Genomic DNA, 19947 nt, shown 5'->3' with positions numbered 1-19947 from the left:
AGTACAGTAGCAGTTCACCTAATAGCAGGAAATAATTTATTTTGTCATTCATTCTGTTATAATCCTATGAAACCCAAATGATGTTCTCTGCCAAATAGAGAAAAAATTGGAGTATGGATAAAATTGGAAGGGTTCAGTCAGGTTTTCTGTTTCTTGGCTAAATGTTGTTTTAGTTATTATATTATCAAAGTCCAGTGGGGTTTCCTGGCCCTCATATTTCTAAGACTGAGGAAGATCTGATTCTTATGCTATAAGGAATTACTTTACTTTAAATAAAACCTTGAGTATCTTTTGAGCAGCAGACTTCAACCTATAGCAAAGCCTACTGAGCAATTTATTGAATGTTAATATATGCCAAGTTCTAGATTAATTGCTTTCTATATCCCATCTCTTTTACTCTTTGTAACCATTCTGAGAAAGTTAATATTGTTTCTGTAATTCTGGAGAAATACATTGCTATGGGCTACCTAACTTGCTGAAGATTACTCACCAATTAACCTGTGATAGAGTGGTAGAGCCAAAATTCAGAGCCAAAGTGTCATAAACAATGGCCAAATATGATGAAATAAGTATATTGTGCTCAAATTTTTAAAATCCATCAAAAATATAATTTGTTAATAATAAGTGTTTTTACTTAGATGTAATTGCTGAGAATGTATTTGCATTTTCCAGAGTAGCCTTGAATTTTGCAAAGCTATTTATTTATTTATTTATTTATTTATTTATTTATTTATTTATTTTTGAGACAAGAGTTTCTCTCTGTTGCCTGGGCTGGAGTGCAGTGGTGTGATTTCAGCTCACTGCAACTTCGAACCCCCAGGTTCCAGTGATTCTCCTGCCTCAGCCTCCCAATTAGCTGGCATCAGAGGCGTGAACTCCTGACCTCCAGGAATCCACCCACCTTGGCCTCCCAATCTGCTGGGATTACAGGCATAAGCCACTGTACCTGAAATTTTGCAAAGCTCTAATTCCACTTGAAAGAACAAGATTTTAACAAATGTCAGGTCAAATATTTTTCTGAAACAAACGATTTTGGGGGAAAAGGCTGGATATTTAAAAACAATCTCTTTGTGTTTTTTTTTAATCTTTCTTTTTCTGAAAATTAACCAATACATTCTCATTGACATTTCTGCCAGGACATTTAAAAGTACCATAAATATAGAACATGTATGCTCAATGGAACAGACAAGGAAAAAAGAGATACTTAAATAGTGCTGTTTGAATGCAAAATAAGAAACTAGGCATGCATGTAGAGTTAGGTTGTATGATTCAATTAACCTCAAAGCATAAAACATGCTTTATGCCCTTAATAACCTTCTTTATTCTTTTTCTAGTTCATAATTTGCTTTTGCACTGTAAAGAAAGTGTTTTTATAGAAATACAGGTAAGAATTATTTATGTGGTAATAAAATCTTACCAAACAAAAATTTCTAATACACACATACACATAAATATCACTTAAAAAGCATATAATATCAAAACAAATCAACTTTGTACATGACCTGAATTATCATCATTTTTTTAGTTTTTTTTCATTTTTTGGGTTTTCTTTTTTTCTTTTCTTTTCTTTTTTTTTTTTTTTTGAGACAAGGTTTTGCTCTGTCACTCAGGTTGGAGTGCAATGGTGTGATCATGACTCACTGCAACCTCCACCTTCTGGGCTCAAATGATCCTCCCACCTCAGCCTCCCAAGTAGCTGGGACTACAGGCACACTACCATGCTTGGCTAATTTTTGTATTTTTTTTAAAGACAGGGTTTTGCCATGTTACTCAGGCTGGTCTTGAACTTTTGGGCTCGAGCAATCTACCTACTTCAGCCTTGCAAAGTGCTGGAATTACAGGTGTGAGCCACCACAGCCTGCTTGTTTTGTCTGTTTTTAATACCTACTAATATGAAATGGGAATGGCTGCAAACAAACTCAGTCTATGAACTTTGTTTTGGGAGGTCTATTTAGTTGGTTTATCATCTCATTTCAAAGCTTTTGTAACATTAAAAAACACAAAAACTAAACTTCATTTTGAGGTTTTATAGCTATGAACATCTGCGCAATTTCAAAGTATAGGGCAAGTATATGTTTATTGTCTTTTTTTTTTTTTTTTTTTTTTTTTTTTTGAGACAGGGTCTCACTTCTGTCACTCAGGCTGCAGTGCAGTGGCGTGATTATGGCTCACCACAGCCTCAACCTCCTGGGCTCAGGTGATCCTACTACTTCAGCCTCCCAAGTAGCTGGGACTACAGGCATCCAACAGCATGCCTGTGATGAGAAGGGCTACTGCAAAGGTTTCTGAAATGCCTTGGAGACATTTTCCCATTGTCTTGGTGATTAACATTTGGCTCCTTGTTACTTATGCAAATTTCTGCAGCTGGAGATTTCTGAAGAAACTAAAACTAGAACTACCATATGATCCCACAATTCCACTACTATGTATTTTATAAGAAGAAAAGGATACCAGTATATCAAAGGGATTCCTGCACCCTCATGTTTATTGTGGCACTATTTACAATAGAAAAGATGTGGAATCAACCCAAGTATCCACCAACATACAAATGAATAAGGAAAATGTGGTATATATACACAATGGAATATTATTCACCTATAAGAGAAAAAATTATGTCATTTGCAAAAGTACAAATGGAACTGCAGGTCATTACGTTAAGGAAAATGAACCAGGCACAGAAAGACACATGTCACATGTTCTCACTCATAGGTAGGAGGTTAAAAAGTCGATCTCATGGAGGTAGAGGGTAAACGATAGATACCAGAGGCAGGGAGGATGTGAGGTGGGAGGGGCAAATGAAGAGAGGTTGGTTCATAGATACAAACATATAGTTGGATAGAAGGAATAAGTTCTAATGTCCAATAGTAGAGTAGGGTGACTAGTTAACAATAACAATGTGTATTTCAAAATAACTAAAACAAAGGATTTGAAGAAAGGATAAATACTCAAGGTCATGGATACCCTAAGTACTGTTACTTGATAAATACACACTTTATGCATGTAACAAAATATCACATGTACATCACAAATATGTACAAATATTATATATCAATGATACAAAGAGATACAAAATAAATTAGGTAAGAAAATTCTTTGCTTTGGTAGTGCAGCAGCCACAGGCTGTGATTCCAGCCATGTGGCCATGTGAAAGGAGCTGATTCGTAGTGGGGGAAATAAACCTAACAAACAGAAAGATGAAAAGGTGTGTGTTTGTGTGGGTGTGTGGGTGTGCATGCACGTGTGTGTGTGTGCGTGTATGTGTGTGTGTGAGAGAGGGAGAGAATGAATGTGTCTTTAATTCCTGGTTCTTTTCCCTAAGGGATCTGAGGCTGCTCTGACTCCTATAACAAAATACCATAAACTGGATAGCCTATAAAATGCAGAAATTTATTTCTCATAGTTGTGGAAGCTGGGAAGTCCACCATCAATGTGTCAGCAGATTTAATGTCTGGCGAGATCCTGCTCTCTGATTTATTGACGGTGCCTTCTTGCCGTGTCCTCACATGGCAAAAGGGATAATCGAGCTCTCTGGGACCTCTTTTATAAGGATAATAATCAGGATAAGGCAGGGCCCTCATGAACAGGACTATTATCCCCCAAAGCCTCCACCTTCTAATACCATCACTTTGGGATTCAGGATCATCTCCCAAAGCCTCCACCTTCTAATACCATCACTTTGGGAGTTAGGATTTCAATGCATAAATTTTGAGGGACATAAACTCTAGTCCACTGCAGAGTCCTTTTACATACAGGGATCTTTTCATCTCAAAGGCTGAAGGATAATTTGAAAACCAAATTATATAACCAAGAAGCAAAAGATGACACACAGGGTATTGCCCTTCACCTACAAAATAGTTTTCAGGTCCTGAATATCAAATTGCTGTGGAAAGGCCACGATAATAATGTTTTTTTTTTTGTTTTTTTGTTTTTGTTTTTTTTTTTTTGAGACGGAGTTTCGCTCTTGTTACCCAGGCTGGAGTGCAACGGCGCGATCTCGGCTCACCGCAACCTCCGCCTCCTGGGTTCAGGCAATTCTCCTGCCTCAGCCTCCTGAGTAGCTGGGATTACAGGCACGCACAACGATGCCCAGCTAATTTTTGTATTTTTAGTAGAGATGGGGTTTCACCTTGTTGACCAGGATGGTCTCGATCTCTTGACCTCGTGATCCACCCGCCTCAGCCTCCCAAAGTGCTGGGATTACAGGCTTGAGCCACCGCGCCCGGCTGATAATAATGTTAATTAAGAGGTAAAGATCATATATTCTAGTTTGCCTAGAAAGATTATACCAGCTGTCCTAATCTCCTGTCTGGCTTAGCATTTGCCAGTTTTTATTTTCCAATTAAGCATTATTATTAATAGTTACAATAAAATAATCCAGCATGGGTCTGATGGAGATCCACTTTTCATTTCTAGTTTCTGTACTGGGCTTAGGTAGTGAGTGAGATGTATGAGCAGTGAAGATTCTACTTCATATGTGATTAAGTATGAAAGACAGCAAGCAACATGCTGTCTCTCTTTTCTAAACTATCCCACATGCAGTGTAACTAACACTTCTTTTTAAATGGCAGTATGCAGAATGCCTAAAGGTGCATAAAAAGACAAAAAATTCCTGCCAGTCTTCAGTGGTGGTAGAGAAGTGTTCACACTCACTGCCCTTGCCTCTGCTAAAGGACCCACCAGTCTATGCCACAGTCTGCAAGAGGCAGGAAGCTGCCAGACCACCAGTTGCTAGGGTTAGGGTGAATTGAAGGAAATCACAGCTTAGGTCTATATAAAATACATGCAGGAAATGGTAATTGGGCAGTCTTCACTTAAGTCATACATAATGTACTGTTTCCTACAGTGTTGTTGTTTTTTTTTTTTTTTTGTTATTTATTGTATGGTAGAAATCTGCAACTATTTATATATTATTGTTGGGTAGTGTTTTTATATTTTGTCATAGTATTTAGGCAATACTGAGCTCTGAAAGACAAAAGTAGCTATCTTTTGAAAAATTAAATACTTAATTTCTAATTATCAAGAAAGTTCACAAGGAACATGTAATTTTGAAAAAAATGTTAGTTGACATTTATCATCACTGACTACATGAAACCCAGAAGACACAATCTACTAAAGGAGAATCAGCATCTACTTTAAAATTGAGTCATTATTTTAAGAGTAATGTGCCTAAAAGCAATTATTTTATAAATTCAGCTGTAATGTGTATATTTCATATCATTTATGCAGCTCAGTTAACTTCTTGTTTTATTGTGTTTTTGGCTTGCAAGTTTTGTTGTGTATATTTGAAAAGGGGAAAGATAGTAGGTGCTAAAATATACATATATATTTTTAAGTGAATAACTTACTTGTCGACAAATAAGAACAAAGCAGAATGAAACATTGCATTTGAGATAATTATAGATACCTTTGAAGAAACTAAACCTTAGATATCGTCTATATATGAGATGTTTAGTAAATAAATATTCAAAATGCAAAGCTAATTGCTTATATTTCCTTCTGTCAATCCTATTCTCTTATTGACTTGAAAAATTTTTTTAAATACTGAAAGATATTCAGAATCTTTTAAAGAAATTATATAAGCTTCTTAGTATGCCAGTAATTTTCTAATTTAATTTTATGGGTTGAATTACATATATATGACTGTGTTTCATATATATATATATATATATATATATATATACACACACACACACACGTATATATGTGTATATATACATATATGTGTACATATATGTGTATATATACATACATGTGTATATATGTATATGTGTATATATGTATATATGTGTGTATATATATATATATATGAAACACAGTCATATATATGTAGTTCAATGTCATTATATTGACATTGAAATATATTCCTGTCATTAATCAAGGAATCCAAATATAATTTATCTTTTATAGAAGTGAAAGATTGTATAAAGGCTTACTGTTTTTTCCTAGTTTCAAAATGTCTCTGTCTGTATGTATATGTGCATTCAGGTACCACCTTAACAATGTTTTGGTCAATGACAGAGCACATATAAGATGCTGGTCCCATAAGATTATAATGGAGCTGAAAATTTTCTATCACCTGGTGACTCTGTAGCTGTCCTGCTGTTGTGGTACAATATATCACTCATATGTTTGTGGTAGTGATGGAGTGAGCAAACCTACTGTGCTGTTAATGGTATGAAAGTATAGCACATATAATTATGTATAATACATAATACTTGATAATGATCATAAACAACTATGTTACTGGTTTATATATAGGTACTGTACTTTTTATCATAATTTTAGAGTGTAGTCTTTCACTTGTTAAAAAGGAAAGTTAACTGTAGACAGTCTTAGTCAGGTCCTTCAGGAGGTATTCCAGAAGGCACTGTCATCACAGGAGGTGACAGCTCCATGAGTGTTATTGCCTCTGAAGACCTTCCAGTGGGACAAGATCTGGAAGTGGAAAACAGTGATATTGATGATCCTGACCCTGTGTAGGCCTAGGCAAATGTGCATTTTTGTGTCTCAGTTTTTAGCAAAAGAGTTTTAAAAGTAAAAACAGAAACAAAATATTTTTCACAAAAAAAGCTTATAGAAAGAGGATATAAAGGAAGAAAATATTTTTGTACAGCTATACAAAGTGTGTGTGTTTTAAGTTTTAAGTTAAGTGTTATTACAAAAGAATCAAAAAAGTTAAAAAATTAAAAACTTTATAAAATAAAAAATTAGAGTAAGTTAAGGTTAATTTATTATTCAAGAAAGAGATTTTTAAAAAAATTAGCATAGTGTAAGTGTACAATGTTTATAATGTCTACAGCAGTGTACAGCAATGTCCTAAGTCTTCACACTCATTCACCACGTACTGACTTACCCAAAGTAACTTCCAGTCCTCCAAAGTCCATTCACGGCAAGTGCCCTATACCGGTGTAACATTTTTATCTTTTATGTCATATTCATACTGTACCTTTTCTATGTTTAAATATGTTTAGATACACAAAACTTAATATTGCCTACAATATTTGATAGAACAACATGCTGTGCAGGTTTCTAACCTAGGAGCAAAACACGTAGGATATAAGCTAGGCTTGTAATAGGCTGTATCATTTAGGTTTGTGTAAGTGCACTTGATAATGTTCACACAATGGTGAAATTGCCTAATGATGCATTGCTCAGAGCATATCCTTCTTGTTATGTGATGCATGACTGTGTGTGTGTGTTTAAAAATCAGACTTTTAAATTGTGAATCTTACTAGAATTCTTTGTAAATCCAAATGAAGCAAACGAATTTTAAAAAGAAATATGTCAGGCAACTTTTTCATGAATTTAACCAAAGGAAATAGCTAAGGCTGAAAATTACACGTAGTTTGTTCATTGCCTAAACTCAAATAATAATTGCTCATATTTTTATTTTTCCTTGCTTGTATAGTATAGATTTGACTGAAGCATGCCAAAATATGTTGCTAAAGAGGAGCATACCAAAGATGTAGCATATAACTTGCTCTTATTTTTCCTCTTCTATGTAAGAATCAATGATTAACAAGACATGGACTTAGTCACCTCGATTTGTCATCTTATTCAAGAAGATAATCTGTCCAGACAGATTATCAATAGCTCCTGGTTCTTTCTTTATTCCCTAATTAAATCTCCCCACAAAGTTCGGATTTCTTGCAAGCTGTGTGTGAAGTTGGAACATTTGCCAGTTACGATAGCATAGTAATGTAGTGGCCTAAAATCTCCCCAGTACCCAGTGAAAGTAGGCAATAATAATAACAACATTAAGCAAAGCTAAGAATTCACCCCCCCCTGCAAAAAAAATCAAGGGAAAAGGAATGACATCAAGACATATATTTCAAATTTTTTATTTTTTAATAACAGAAACCACAGTTTCTGATGTGGCCACATTTTTTTTTTCCCAGAACCCTCATCCAAGAGCTGTACTGAGGACAAAACAGAAACTGATGAAATCCTAAGAAGTATCACTAACATCCTTTACTTTGAAGAGAAGCTGGCTAATGCAATCAGAAGGCAAGAGGACAGTGCAAGGAAAGAATCCATGAACATGTCAAGCAAAAGCAAGAGTAGAAACCCCTGCATCCCATCTCAAGTGCTCAGTAGAGGCCCCATGTAATTTAGCTGAGGTGGAGCAAATGAATTATAGTTCACAGGAGTCACACACTGATTGGAAAGAAGGGCCTCTGGTATAGGATAATTAATAACATCTTAGAAGGCAAAACAGAATCTAGGTCCTGGGCAGACATTTCATTCAGCCCCAACTGGATTCTTCCCCTTCTTTTTTCCATACCTTCAGACTAGAGCAAGTGCATAGAGCACCTGGTACTTCAGTTTTGATATAAGGAGGTTGAGCAGGGGTGAATGGGGAGAAATAGTGTGGGATAACTGGGAAGAATATTTTTACTATTCTTCTCCAGAAAAAAATTCAAAACTAATCATTTAGGAAGACGTCTCTTGAGTGCAGAAACCTTTAAGATTGGTTTACAAATTTGTTTCACATGAACTAATAACCAAAGGAAGAATTTTGACATTAGTCCTCCAAGTGTGTCAATACAACATGGATATATTTTCCTAACCCCAAAGAGTGTTCACACTCTTTCCCACAGTCGCCTTGACTTTTCTGACATTTCATTCTAATCAAATTGTCATTAACATCTGTTTTAAGCAAAAAGACATTCCCACGGTAGCAAAAAGTATAATGATTTTTTCATATGGAGAATGTAATGGAAACAAATGAATTGAGGAAAACAATCAGACAACTTGAAAATTCGTGGGTTTAGAGAGAAAGATAAAAACTTTGATCAATGAACATAAACCTCATCTTGTAAGAGGCATGTGAAAGAAAGACGAAACAACCAGTAGCAGCACTTAAGTTATTCTGAGACAAGCCTCATCTAATGGTTCTGTCTTATTGCCCTTTCCAGAAACTTTCTCAAAATGGAAGAAGCCTTTTAGATTTAGTCTGTATCGTCATTAGTGGGGTTTTATTGCCAGGGGTAATGTGGCAAGACAAAAAACATTTCCTTAGTAGAGGATAAACCCAGGTGTCAAGAACTATTGGGCAATAATCAGTCTCCCGCCTGCCTGTTGTCTTTGCTGTTAAAGCCACTCAAAGTCTAACACTGTGTGTACCTCCCATTGCCACTTGTGTAAAATTTTACCCAATTCCTATTACCACTAGAAGAATTGAAAGAGGACAATAATAATGACAACAACAAAAAAACTGCCAATATGTTATTTTTAGATCAGGTTTTTGATCACTTTCTACAAATAAAAGCTCTCTTCAGGCCCATTCAAACATATGTTACTTAAGGCTCCTTTAAAGACCATCCTGTGATGCTGTACCCAAAATAATTATGCACCCAAAAAAGCAAAGGAAGAATTGGTTTAGCAAAAGCCTTTTAAAAAGCAAAAGCATTCTCTATAAATGGTCTGAGATGTTGACTAACACTATAGAAAATTTTTTGGCGAATCAAGATTTAAAAATTAAAATGTCAGAGGTGGAAAAATATCTCAAAGATATCTAGTATATCTCTAGTCTATTCATTTGATGTATATTTTCTCTTAATTACATTCCTTAATTTATTTGCTTAGCTGACACTTAGAAGTCTATAAATTTCTGTTAAGTACTGGGTTAGAGCTCTGAACAAAATATGTGGTCTCTGACCTCAAGGAGCTTCAAATCTACTCACAGAATAAAACATTGTTATGTAAATAACTGTGTAATCTGAATTTGGTAATATTAAGTTATTCCAGTTGCATGGAAATTTTTTTTTTTTTTTTTTTTTTTGAGATGGAGTCTCACTTTGTCACCCAAGCTGGAGTGCAGTGGTGCAATCTCGGCTCACCGCAACCTCTGCCTCCCAGGTTCCAGCAATTCTCCTGCCTCAGCCTCCTGAGCAGCTGGGATTACAGGCATGTGCCACCATGCCCAACTAATTTTTGTATTTTTTAGTAGAGACAGGGTTTTACCATATTGGCCAGGCTAATCTCAAACTCCTGACCTCAAGATCCACTGGTCTTGGCCTCCCACAGGGCTGGGATTACAGGTGTGAAGAATTTATTATTTTTATAGGTAGCCAAGCTATTTACATAGTTCTGTGAGAACTAATACTTCTAAGTCTATTTTTACCTCATGTACTATCGGCCATCATTTTTCCTGTGCTTTTCTAGGAACCATCTTAACATCATGTTGACACCCTCTCCTTAGGTCTTTGCCAGAATTTGAAAGCATGTATGCCAGGAGAATGCTCTCTCTTTTTCAAATTTATCTTCCACCACTCTTGATCTAGCACTCTCAGAATCCAGCGCTAGGTGAATTTTTCCAGCTGCTGCCAGTATTATGTTGGTCAGGTCCTACAGCTTTTTTGGGGTAAAGTCCCTTTTCTTTCTTATTGGGATGTTCCAGCATGTTTCAGCTGGGCCACTATTGCCCCAGTGGCAAAGAGGGGAAGTTGGGGAGATCCTGGTTGTAACTTCTGCTGTGCTGCAGGGGATGACCTGTCTGCATTATCTTCAAGTAAAGGGGGAGTTCAGAGTTTTAATAGAAAGGAGCAGGCCACTTATGAGGCTCTCAAAGCAGGGGAATCTGGGGATTCCAGGACTTTAGAAGTCACCATTCCGTGAGTGAGGATCCCATTCTTTCCTATACAAGGCCTGATCTTGGCACAGCAGGCATGGCAGCAGAATTTGAAGTTCTACTACTCTTACTATGTGCTGAGCTTGGTCTTCAGCTTGTATTGCCCACTAACTAGAAGATCAAAATATCTTCTGCATAGTGCAAAGGAGGTACCCTGGTTAATAGACTCAACTTTTTATTGCCAATTAATCACCCTCATCATTTAATTTTTTCCCAAAGTGCCCATAGACTATAGTACCCATTTTTTCTGACCCTATAGTTATTATTTACCCAATATTTCCCAAATGCCAGAAACCACACATGCCAGTGTATTTTCTTTAATCAAAATATCATTGTAGTTCACCACCAAGTTTTAGCAGTAGCATGGAGACTTTATGCCAGGGACTACCTGTTTGCTTCTCAGCCTTCTGGCTAAGATCAAGTGCAGGGACCATATGTATTTCAACTATTACAAGTGCTGAAATCCTCAGTACCAGCTGAATGTTAGGTAATGCGACTTCAAAAGTCCATTTTAATGTCTGCTTTCTTGACTCCACTTCTCTTTCCAATATTGCAGGGTTAGTTCCCTAGGAAGCAGAGATTACAGAGCAGGAAGTTCTTTTGGAAATGCTCTTGGAATCAGTATGTATGGAATGGAAAAGAAAGACAGGAGACAGGATTTCACAGAGGAATAAATTGGGCTGTAACATAGTCTCAACAGAGGCCTCAGCTGCCTCCTTGGGGAGTTCTGAAACTGCTCTGGGTAGTCCTTTAGAGTTGTCTCAACTTAGGGCAAAGGGGCAGATGTTTATGTCTCTGAGTCAATCAGTGAATATAGACCACCCTTGGAAGAAACCATGACACTGGGAGAGGTTGGACTCTTCAGCAGAGGGACTCACCAAAGAGAACTGGGCTATCTGCTGGGAATCCTTCCAGCAATTAGGAAAATAATTTTTTTATTCATGAAGGATATGTTGGTGCTACACTGTGTCTATTACTGAGAACATGAGAAAACTTCTGAAAATCATCCATTTCAGCCAGGAATGTGGGTATCTTAGTCATTTGGGCTGTTATAACAAAATACTGTAAACTAGGTAGCTTATAAAAACCAGAAATATATTTCTTACTCTTCTGGAGATTGGGAAGTCCAAGATCAAAGTACGGGTGGATTCAGAGTCTGGTGAGGGTCTACTTTCTGGTTTATAGATGGTACCTTCTTGCCAAGTTCTTACATGGGTATGAGTAGCTCTCTGGGATCTATTTTATAAGGGCATTACTCCCATTCATGAGGGATCCATCCTCATATCTTAATCACTCCAAAAGGTCCTACCTTCTAATACCATCACATGGGGGGATTAGGATTTCAATATACAAATCAGATGAGAACAAAGACATTCAGACCATAGCAGTGGGCAAAGGCATGTAGGGTGGCTGGGGCTATCTCCAGTACTCTCTGCTTACACATCCTTTAATATCATTCTCCTTTGCAGTAAATGCCTCATGATTGAGACCAGTTCCCATGGTGGGGGAAGCGCAGCCCCCTCCCACTCCCAGGATGGTGTTCTTGCAGGCTCTTGGTCCCTCACTCACCCCAGAATGGGGGAGAGGACCCTGCCGAGTGCGGTGCACTGTTAAGTAAATCTCAGACCCCAAAGAGTTTTTTCAGAAAGTGATTTACTTAGGCAGAGAGAGAGAAAAAGCAGAAATAAATGGATAGAGAGAAAAGCTGCTTCCATGAGGTTGTGGAAGGGGATCCAGATATGGAGTCTGTGAGGGATGGGGACTTTTAACCTGGGAGGAATTCCCACTCCATTCAAGTTTCCTGGCCTATGAAAGGAGTTCCTTTAAACTTCAGCCGAAGTGATTGATCTTTGATTTTTTTTCCCATGGGCGCAAAAGTTAAACAAAGACTTCTCGTCTCTCGAATGGAGACGTGGGTGGAGATACGGGGCAGGGAAGTTCTTGCCTTTGAAACGACACCCCCTTGTGGACCCGGGAAGAGAAAACATACCCTCATGATGGCAAGAGAGGGTGCCTATTTCTGTGAAATGATCTGTTTTGGCTCCCTTATTGACATACTTTTTTTTTTTTTTAACTATCTCAAGAACACTTTAAAATATTTCATTCTCAAGAAAAGGAGTAGAAACCCTTGAGTGTAACTTCTTCTTCCACCCCACCTGCATCTTGCCTTCCTTTTGAGTTGATAATATTTCTTATGCCACGTTCTCAGAGCACTCTTCACTCTGAGTTGTATACTAGCTCCCCTGTCAAATTTTATGAGATTTGCCTTGTAATTTGTAAATGGTATTTTGGAGTTTAGGAATGGCCTTTCTCTTTAGACCGTCTGGCTCTTAAATCAAGTATCTCTCTACAGAGTAAATAATAAAACATTTAATTAGATAATCAAAGCTGATTAGGAACTTCATGGTTCCCTAATGCCCTAAAACCCATTGTTTTAAAGGATGAAGAATCACAAAGAATCACAGTGTGAATGAAATGAGAACACTTGTGATTAAAATTTTCCAAATATTATACCTGATATAGTAGTATTTTCCTAACTTTGTAGATATATTGGCATAATAGACTTAACATTTTTATATTATTTGCATCCTGCCCCTATCTTTGTATTTATTGTTATCTCCAAGTGCTAAAAACAGCTTTCTATGGACCACACTCAAATGTTGGGTAGATACAGTGTACAACAAATAAGCTAATTAAAATTCTAAATGGGATTTGTAAATCTATAGCAGAAACAAATAATCTTGAAAACACAGCTTTTATTTGAGAGAGCAAGGCTCTATTGAGAGAAAAGGGATAAGTGAATTCTGACATGACTGAACCCTTATGACTTAAAAAAGATTATTGAATATATGACATGACACCAAAGAATAAGTTATATTACCCACAGGAAAAGAAAGAGATATGAGTTAAAGCAAATGAAAGAAGAAAATGGAGGTGATGCATTGAGAGGTCAGAACAAGTTTGTTTCTAAGAAACATCCTTTCCTACCCACTCTTGGAATGAGAGAATTGAAATCTTAGATATGATTAGAAGTATTAAAGAGTAGACGTTATCCATTTTCTGGACTCTGGAAAGTGGCCTAGGAGACACAAGCCTCACAGAGAAGTTTCATGTCAAACACTGTGTCTTAGAGGTAAATCAGCAGTGATCAAGTGAGTTGACTAGACTGAGGGGCCTGAGGGTGGCCTTACAGAGTCGTAGTCAGCTCAGGAGATAGACATTATCATTTTCTATGCAATACTCCTTTCTTCTTTCTCCAGACATATGAAAGAAACATTTTCCCCTTCTCTTGGAATTAGGTGGACCACGTCCTAATTTGATTAATAAAATGAGACTGTAAGCATCTTAGTCAGTTTGGCTGCTATACTAGAATACTGTAGACTGGGTGGCTTAAACAACAAACACTTATTTCTCACAGTTCCCAGGCTGGAAGGTCCCAGATCAAGGTGCAACGGGATTTGGTGTCTGGTGAGGGCCCTCTTTCTGGTTTGCAGATGGCCACTCTTTTGTTGCATCCTCATACGGCAGAGACAGAGGGGAAGGTGGCTCTGGTCTCTTCTTATAAGACACCAATACCATCATGAGGACCCCACCCTCATGGCCTCAGCTAGATTTAATTAGTCTCCATAGTCCTCACTCCCAAATATTATCACCTTAGCAGGGAGGGTTCCAACAGATGAATGTTGGGGGACACAAGCATTCAGTCCCTGGCAGGAAGGGGTGCTATATCAATTAGGCAGCTGATAGTGAAAAACGCAAGGTGACTGTCCAGTCTCTCTTCCCCTACCATAGTGACAGAGAAGACCACATGGTCTAGATAAGATGGCTAAAAGTTTGTTGGTAGAATCTTCCTGACTATGAAGAGTGACTGGGCCTCTGAGTGACTGTGCAGAGCCTTCCAGAAACATCTACAGACATGCAGTGTGAGTTAGAAATGAACTTTAGTGTGTTCATTCACTGTAGCCTTTCTGTTTTCTTTTCTTTTCTTTCCCTGCAGCATAGCCTCTCCTATGCTAACTATGGGCAAGGACAGAGTCTCTAACCTTGAAAATGGCAGAAGATTGGAGATCCTAAAGAGACCGGAGGTTGAAATGAGTAGGATTTGGAGTGTATAAACTTTATGACCAGGGACCATAGAGAAAGCATAGACTCAGCAGTAATACCAGCCTCATAATGGCAATAAAAAGTCTAGCTGTGACCCTCTTTTGATTGCGGCATAATATGGTAAGTTCTCTGGAAATTTAAGTTTACTTTAAGGAAAGGGAGGAAAAGGAAAGATATGAGGGAAAATCTTGAGTGATTGAATTTAAATACTAAGTTGACTGCTTTAAAATCATAAATGATGGTATGCTATGTCATCACATTCTGCTACAGAGACTGTTGGTTGTCTGCTCCTCTATCTTTCTCTGTCCTTATGCCTTGATCTTATTCAGCACCATCCATGAAGTAGAAGTGGAAATGTGCAACTTCTGAGAAATTTTCATAAAAGACAGCTGGAGGGTGCCCTCTGGCCTCTCTTCTACTTCCTCCTTCCTGCTGCCTAAAATGCAGATGCAATGCATTTGTAAGCACTGTGGATGGGAGAGCTCCGAGATCTCTGCGGGTCCCTGTGACCCCAGGAAGCCACTGTATCAGGCCCCAGCTGGATTCTCTAATATTTAAACTTGAAAGCATGAACCTGTGAATTTAAGCTTCCATAGTTGACTCTCTGTTCTATGAAGCTGAAGCCAATCCTAACTGATACCCTTTCCTTCTCTTGTTTATATGGCAATTTCAAAAATCAGAAGCCACAGGAAAGCAGCAGCAGAATTTTAGGTAGAAACCACATTTTGAAGACATCTCAAAGATAATGGTGGGGAAGATTTTTTCTCCTGTGTATTGGAGAAGACAAATTAAGACAAACATTCACTGTATTTTATTAATATATTCTTACAAACAGGAAAATTATCTCTTCCAAATCCATTGCTTATATCCTGAGAAATGTAGAGCTCCTTCTGCTAGCATAAAATGGTGCATTAGTAAACCAAAATTACCCAGGATCAACTAATAGGATAGTAGAACTTGCAATCCAGTAAGCATATTTGATGAAGTATCAACTATCTAAACAACAGTGAGGCACAGAGAAGTATGGGATTCCTTTATGTGCTTCAGCAATGGTTTTGAATTTTTGCATTATATAACACTGGAAATAACCTTATCTAATTCTTCTATACAGATTACTAGCCTGCAAGGTAGGAACCTTTATTACACTAGAATCTTGTCTTTTTGTATTCTCTTGTGGCTAAACTGATAATAAAATTTCCTAACTCTAAACGATTGCTCATGCAGTTGGTTTAATGCAGATTAACAGCTTTTATGAGGCTGTGGCTTGCCCTCAAAGGAGTCTTTGTGAAGGTTACAAGAAAACTAATGATAAGCTACTTGCTTCCATAGTTCAGAGAGACATTAAGAGTCTCTTTAAACTTATTTAAACATGCAGTGAATGATCAGAATAGAAATGACCAGAGAGATATTTTGTTTCCTTCATAGAACAAGAGACTGAAATGTGTCTTTTCATCTTTTTTTTTTGTCTTCACCCCCAATTCACACACATTTATATGATGGATCAAAACATTTTAACATATGTGCAAATATGTGTGTGTGTTCTTAACCTTTTTTTTTTTTTTTTTTTAACTTTTGCTGGCCTAAGAGATTCTCTGTCTGCCAATCTGCCAAGTCTTCTTTCCTTCATCCTCTGTGAATAGTTCTGTTTTTTGCCACCCAGGTTCTCCTGAGCTTTGCAGAATAAGAAAAAAAGTGATAGATGCAGGACAAATAATAGGAAAGACTGTGGAATGGAGGAAAGAAAGATGGAAAAGAAGAGGGAGCTACATACAAACTCCACAGTGTTTGTGAAGACATTTAATTATTCTGAAATTACTTTTTGGTAGCTGTTTTGTGTAGTTGTGAGCAGTCTTAGAGTTGTATAAGGTCATGAGACCTAAGCCCTCATAACTCTTCAGAGTCCCTTCTAACTTAGACCCACATATCTCAACTATTGAAAAACCATGGATAAACACAAAAATTTCACGACCACCCTACTTCTAGGGATTCTGACATGGCCCTTGAGGGCATAGTTGAAAGTTACTAGGGAATCTACGTTTTTTCACCAGCCAAGGCAATTTTGTCAAATTTACTTTCTGTAGATTGTGTTATAAAAATCAGCAGAATGCCTCTTAGATGTATATGGGTAAATTATAACATATTGAATAGCATATGACCTATCATGCAAAATGTGGATGTCTTCCTGTCCCTGTTACTTTAAATGGAGAATCCTGCTCCAAATCTGAAGTACTGTAGAGAGGATCCTAGCCAACAACCTTCATGTCAAAGAGTAAAGTGAATAAAATATGCTCAGCTAGAAAATAGAGCTATTTTGATTTGGGAGCATTAAGCAAGAGAGGTGAAAAGTAAAGATAATACTGGAAGCAAATGGCTGACCACTGAGACAAGAATTCAAGAGAGCTCTGATTGGGTAAGTTACACTGAATAAAGCAAGCTTTGCCAACAGCTATCCCCAACACCAAAGGACTATGGGATTCATGGAAGTTTAGTAGCTCTAGCTTGTGGTATGCAGAAGAATTCCTCAAAAGTCTGTGTGCACGACATCCAGATTTCAGTGTTCCTGCTAAGTTAGAAACTGCTAAGTTGCTTTTTCCTATGTATATTTGAAGCACATACCCTATTCTTAAGACAAATATCCTAAAGAATTAATTATTTCATTTTGCATAGCTAGCTATATAATGCTGTTCTATAAGATGTTTCTAAAATTTTAGGTGTCACTACAAAAGGCACATCTTGAATTTAAAAATGTAAGATAGAATCTTAATAATTTTTTTTTCCATCATGTGTATTCTCTCAGCAGTTTGGTTGAAAACATATTTCTTAGGAGTCAATGCTGCACTGGCTTCTGGAGGTATGGTAATAAATAGTACCTACCCCTGGCATTTAGAAATATTTTTAATGTGTAAATATTATATTTATTTCCACAGTTAACTTTTCGGTTAGTTAAATTAGCAAAATTTTTATATTGTCTAATATCCAGTCTCTCAACTCAGCACTAGAGGGAGCAACACTGCAGAAGAAAAAGCTACAAAAAATGCGAGCTTCGCCATTATTATAGCAAAATTGAAAATCACAAAATTTCACACAAAAAAATGGCTGAAAGGTGGCAGAATGTCTAACAGTCTGTGGACGTGAGTAGCTAACCTGTCAGTAAAGCACCTTCTAAGTGAAGTTAGACAGGGGAGGTCGGAGATACTGCTTTGGAGGACTGAAGTCTTTTTGAGGGAATTTTTTTTCCAAGAATAGGACTTGAAATCTACATTAAACAGTATCTAGGAGACTAAGAGACGTCACTCTCAAATACTTTACTGTCAATGTTTATTGACAAGTGCCACAAATCAGCAAGGATAAGACAAGAATAAGTGGGTAGAAATGTTTTTGGCTGTAAGCAATACAATTTTGACCTGGTCAATGAGCAGACCCTTGAAAACCAAGTACCTTTTAGAATGTATAACTATATAATGCAGAGGGCATACTGTGTTATTTCCTGATAAGAACTTTTTAAAAAAAAATTCAAAAACTGGCCGTGCGCGGTGGCTCACACCTGTAATCCCAGCACTTTGGGAGGCCGAGGTGGGTGGATCACGAGGTCAAGAGATCGAGACCATCCTGGTCAACAAGGTGAAACCCCGTCTCTACTAAAAATACAAAAATTAGCTGGGCATGGTGGCGCGTGCCTGTAATCCCAGCTACTCGCGAGGCTGAGGCAGGAGAATTGCCTGAACCCAGGAGGCGGAGGTTGCGGTGAGCCGAGATCGCGCCATTGCACTCTAGCCTGGGTAACAAGAGCGAAACTCCGTCTCAAAAAAAAAAAGGAAAAAAAAAATTCAAAAACTTTTCAATGGAAGACAAAGAATTACACAAAAATTTTGGTACTGAGGACAGAATGATAACTGCCATGTACTACGTGCCTGTCCTTGGCTTTAAATATATTATTATGCACACTTCACTATGACTCTAATGAGGGAGGTAGTTCCAACTGTATTTCTCATATCCAGGAAACAGGCTTAATATAAGCCAAGTGTTATACTAATAATTACTGGATCATCACACTATAGTATATTTACATAATATATAAATACTTATTAAAAATAAGTAACATTAACAGTCATATTCGTGGTCAGGAATATGATTAAGATTGATACAAAACATGGCTAAATTTATTTTTTGATTTAATATAAAGACCTAAAAATGTGCATTATCTAAGAAAAATTTGTAGCTTTTGGCTTTTGACATTTAGTAGACATATTAATCATTCAAAAGTGAACTATATATCTGATTACCAAAATAAAAGGCTTAGGTCGTATTGTTCTTGACTTTTAAAAGTGGTGGTTTAAATCTTGACATATTTAAGCTAATACATTAGAAGTGTTTATTATTAGAAGTCACATAAACCCTATAAAGTCCCTGTGATTCCTTGTACTGATTCAGATGGTGTTGATATCACTTTCTTTGCAAGGTTTCATGACATGAGTGTGTTGATGTAGACAATGGGATGTGATGTACTAACTTAGATTCTTTCTAGCTCCCTGATGTTACTGCTTTTGTGTAGAACTTGCTAAACTAATAGCTGAGAACAAAATGTACTTGGAGTTCACCTTTTAACATGAGCAATGTCTGCTGTTCCTCACTCCTGTAGTATGGGATACCCAGCATTCAGTTTATAAAATGATAGGTTCTCACAGCACCCTGAAGGGTAAACATAGTCGTTTTCTCGAGAACCCAATTTCTAAAGCATTTAACTTCTCCCTTGACCCCTAGATTGAAGGAGGCACAAGATTTATATATTCTAAAATATTGGAGGACTCTAAAAATTGGAGAATGCCACTGACTTTTCAACCAGAGATTTCTGAAGGCAGAAACCTCACTGCTTTTGAAGCCAGAAGCCAGCAGAGCATGAGAGTATCACAGTGTGCCTATGAAGATGAGAGGTGAGGGCCACTATATCCTAGTTCCCAGAAGTCATGGAGGCTAGTCCTCAGGATTCCACATGAGAGAGCCAAGAGTTGAACAGAGGGACAAGAGCCACTCAGATTGCTCAGGAGAATGTACAGAGAGAAAGGTATGTGCACCACTGCTGGGGGACGAGGGAGAGAAAATTTTCTTACGTTGGCTAAGAAAATTCCACAAGCCATCTACATGGAGACCCCACATGGAGACAACTGACAGACTGAATCTGATTGAGAACGTGGTCTCCCGTGTCTTTGAAA

The 19947-nt window shown here is 37.4% G+C and overlaps 1 long non-coding RNA gene across 4 annotated transcripts in view; it reads left to right on the top strand.

The window, feature by feature from the left end:
* The window catches only part of LOC141585150 (uncharacterized), a 53473-nt gene that overhangs the window by 31592 nt on the left and 1934 nt on the right, over positions 1-19947 (top strand). Inside the window, exons 3-4 of one of the 4 annotated variants that reach the window (XR_012518492.1) lie at positions 14631-14857; positions 16398-19799. This is a non-coding gene — a long non-coding RNA (uncharacterized LOC141585150). Of the gene's footprint in view, positions 1-14630; positions 19800-19947 lie in introns of all 4 variants that reach the window. The other 3 variants (XR_012518493.1, XR_012518491.1, XR_012518490.1) reach the window with 3 other exon arrangements.

Source organism: Saimiri boliviensis, chromosome 7 (genome assembly GCF_048565385.1).
Source record: "Saimiri boliviensis isolate mSaiBol1 chromosome 7, mSaiBol1.pri, whole genome shotgun sequence".
Lineage (NCBI taxonomy): Eukaryota > Metazoa > Chordata > Mammalia > Primates > Cebidae > Saimiri > Saimiri boliviensis.
This window is presented reverse-complemented; position numbering and strand designations above follow the sequence as displayed.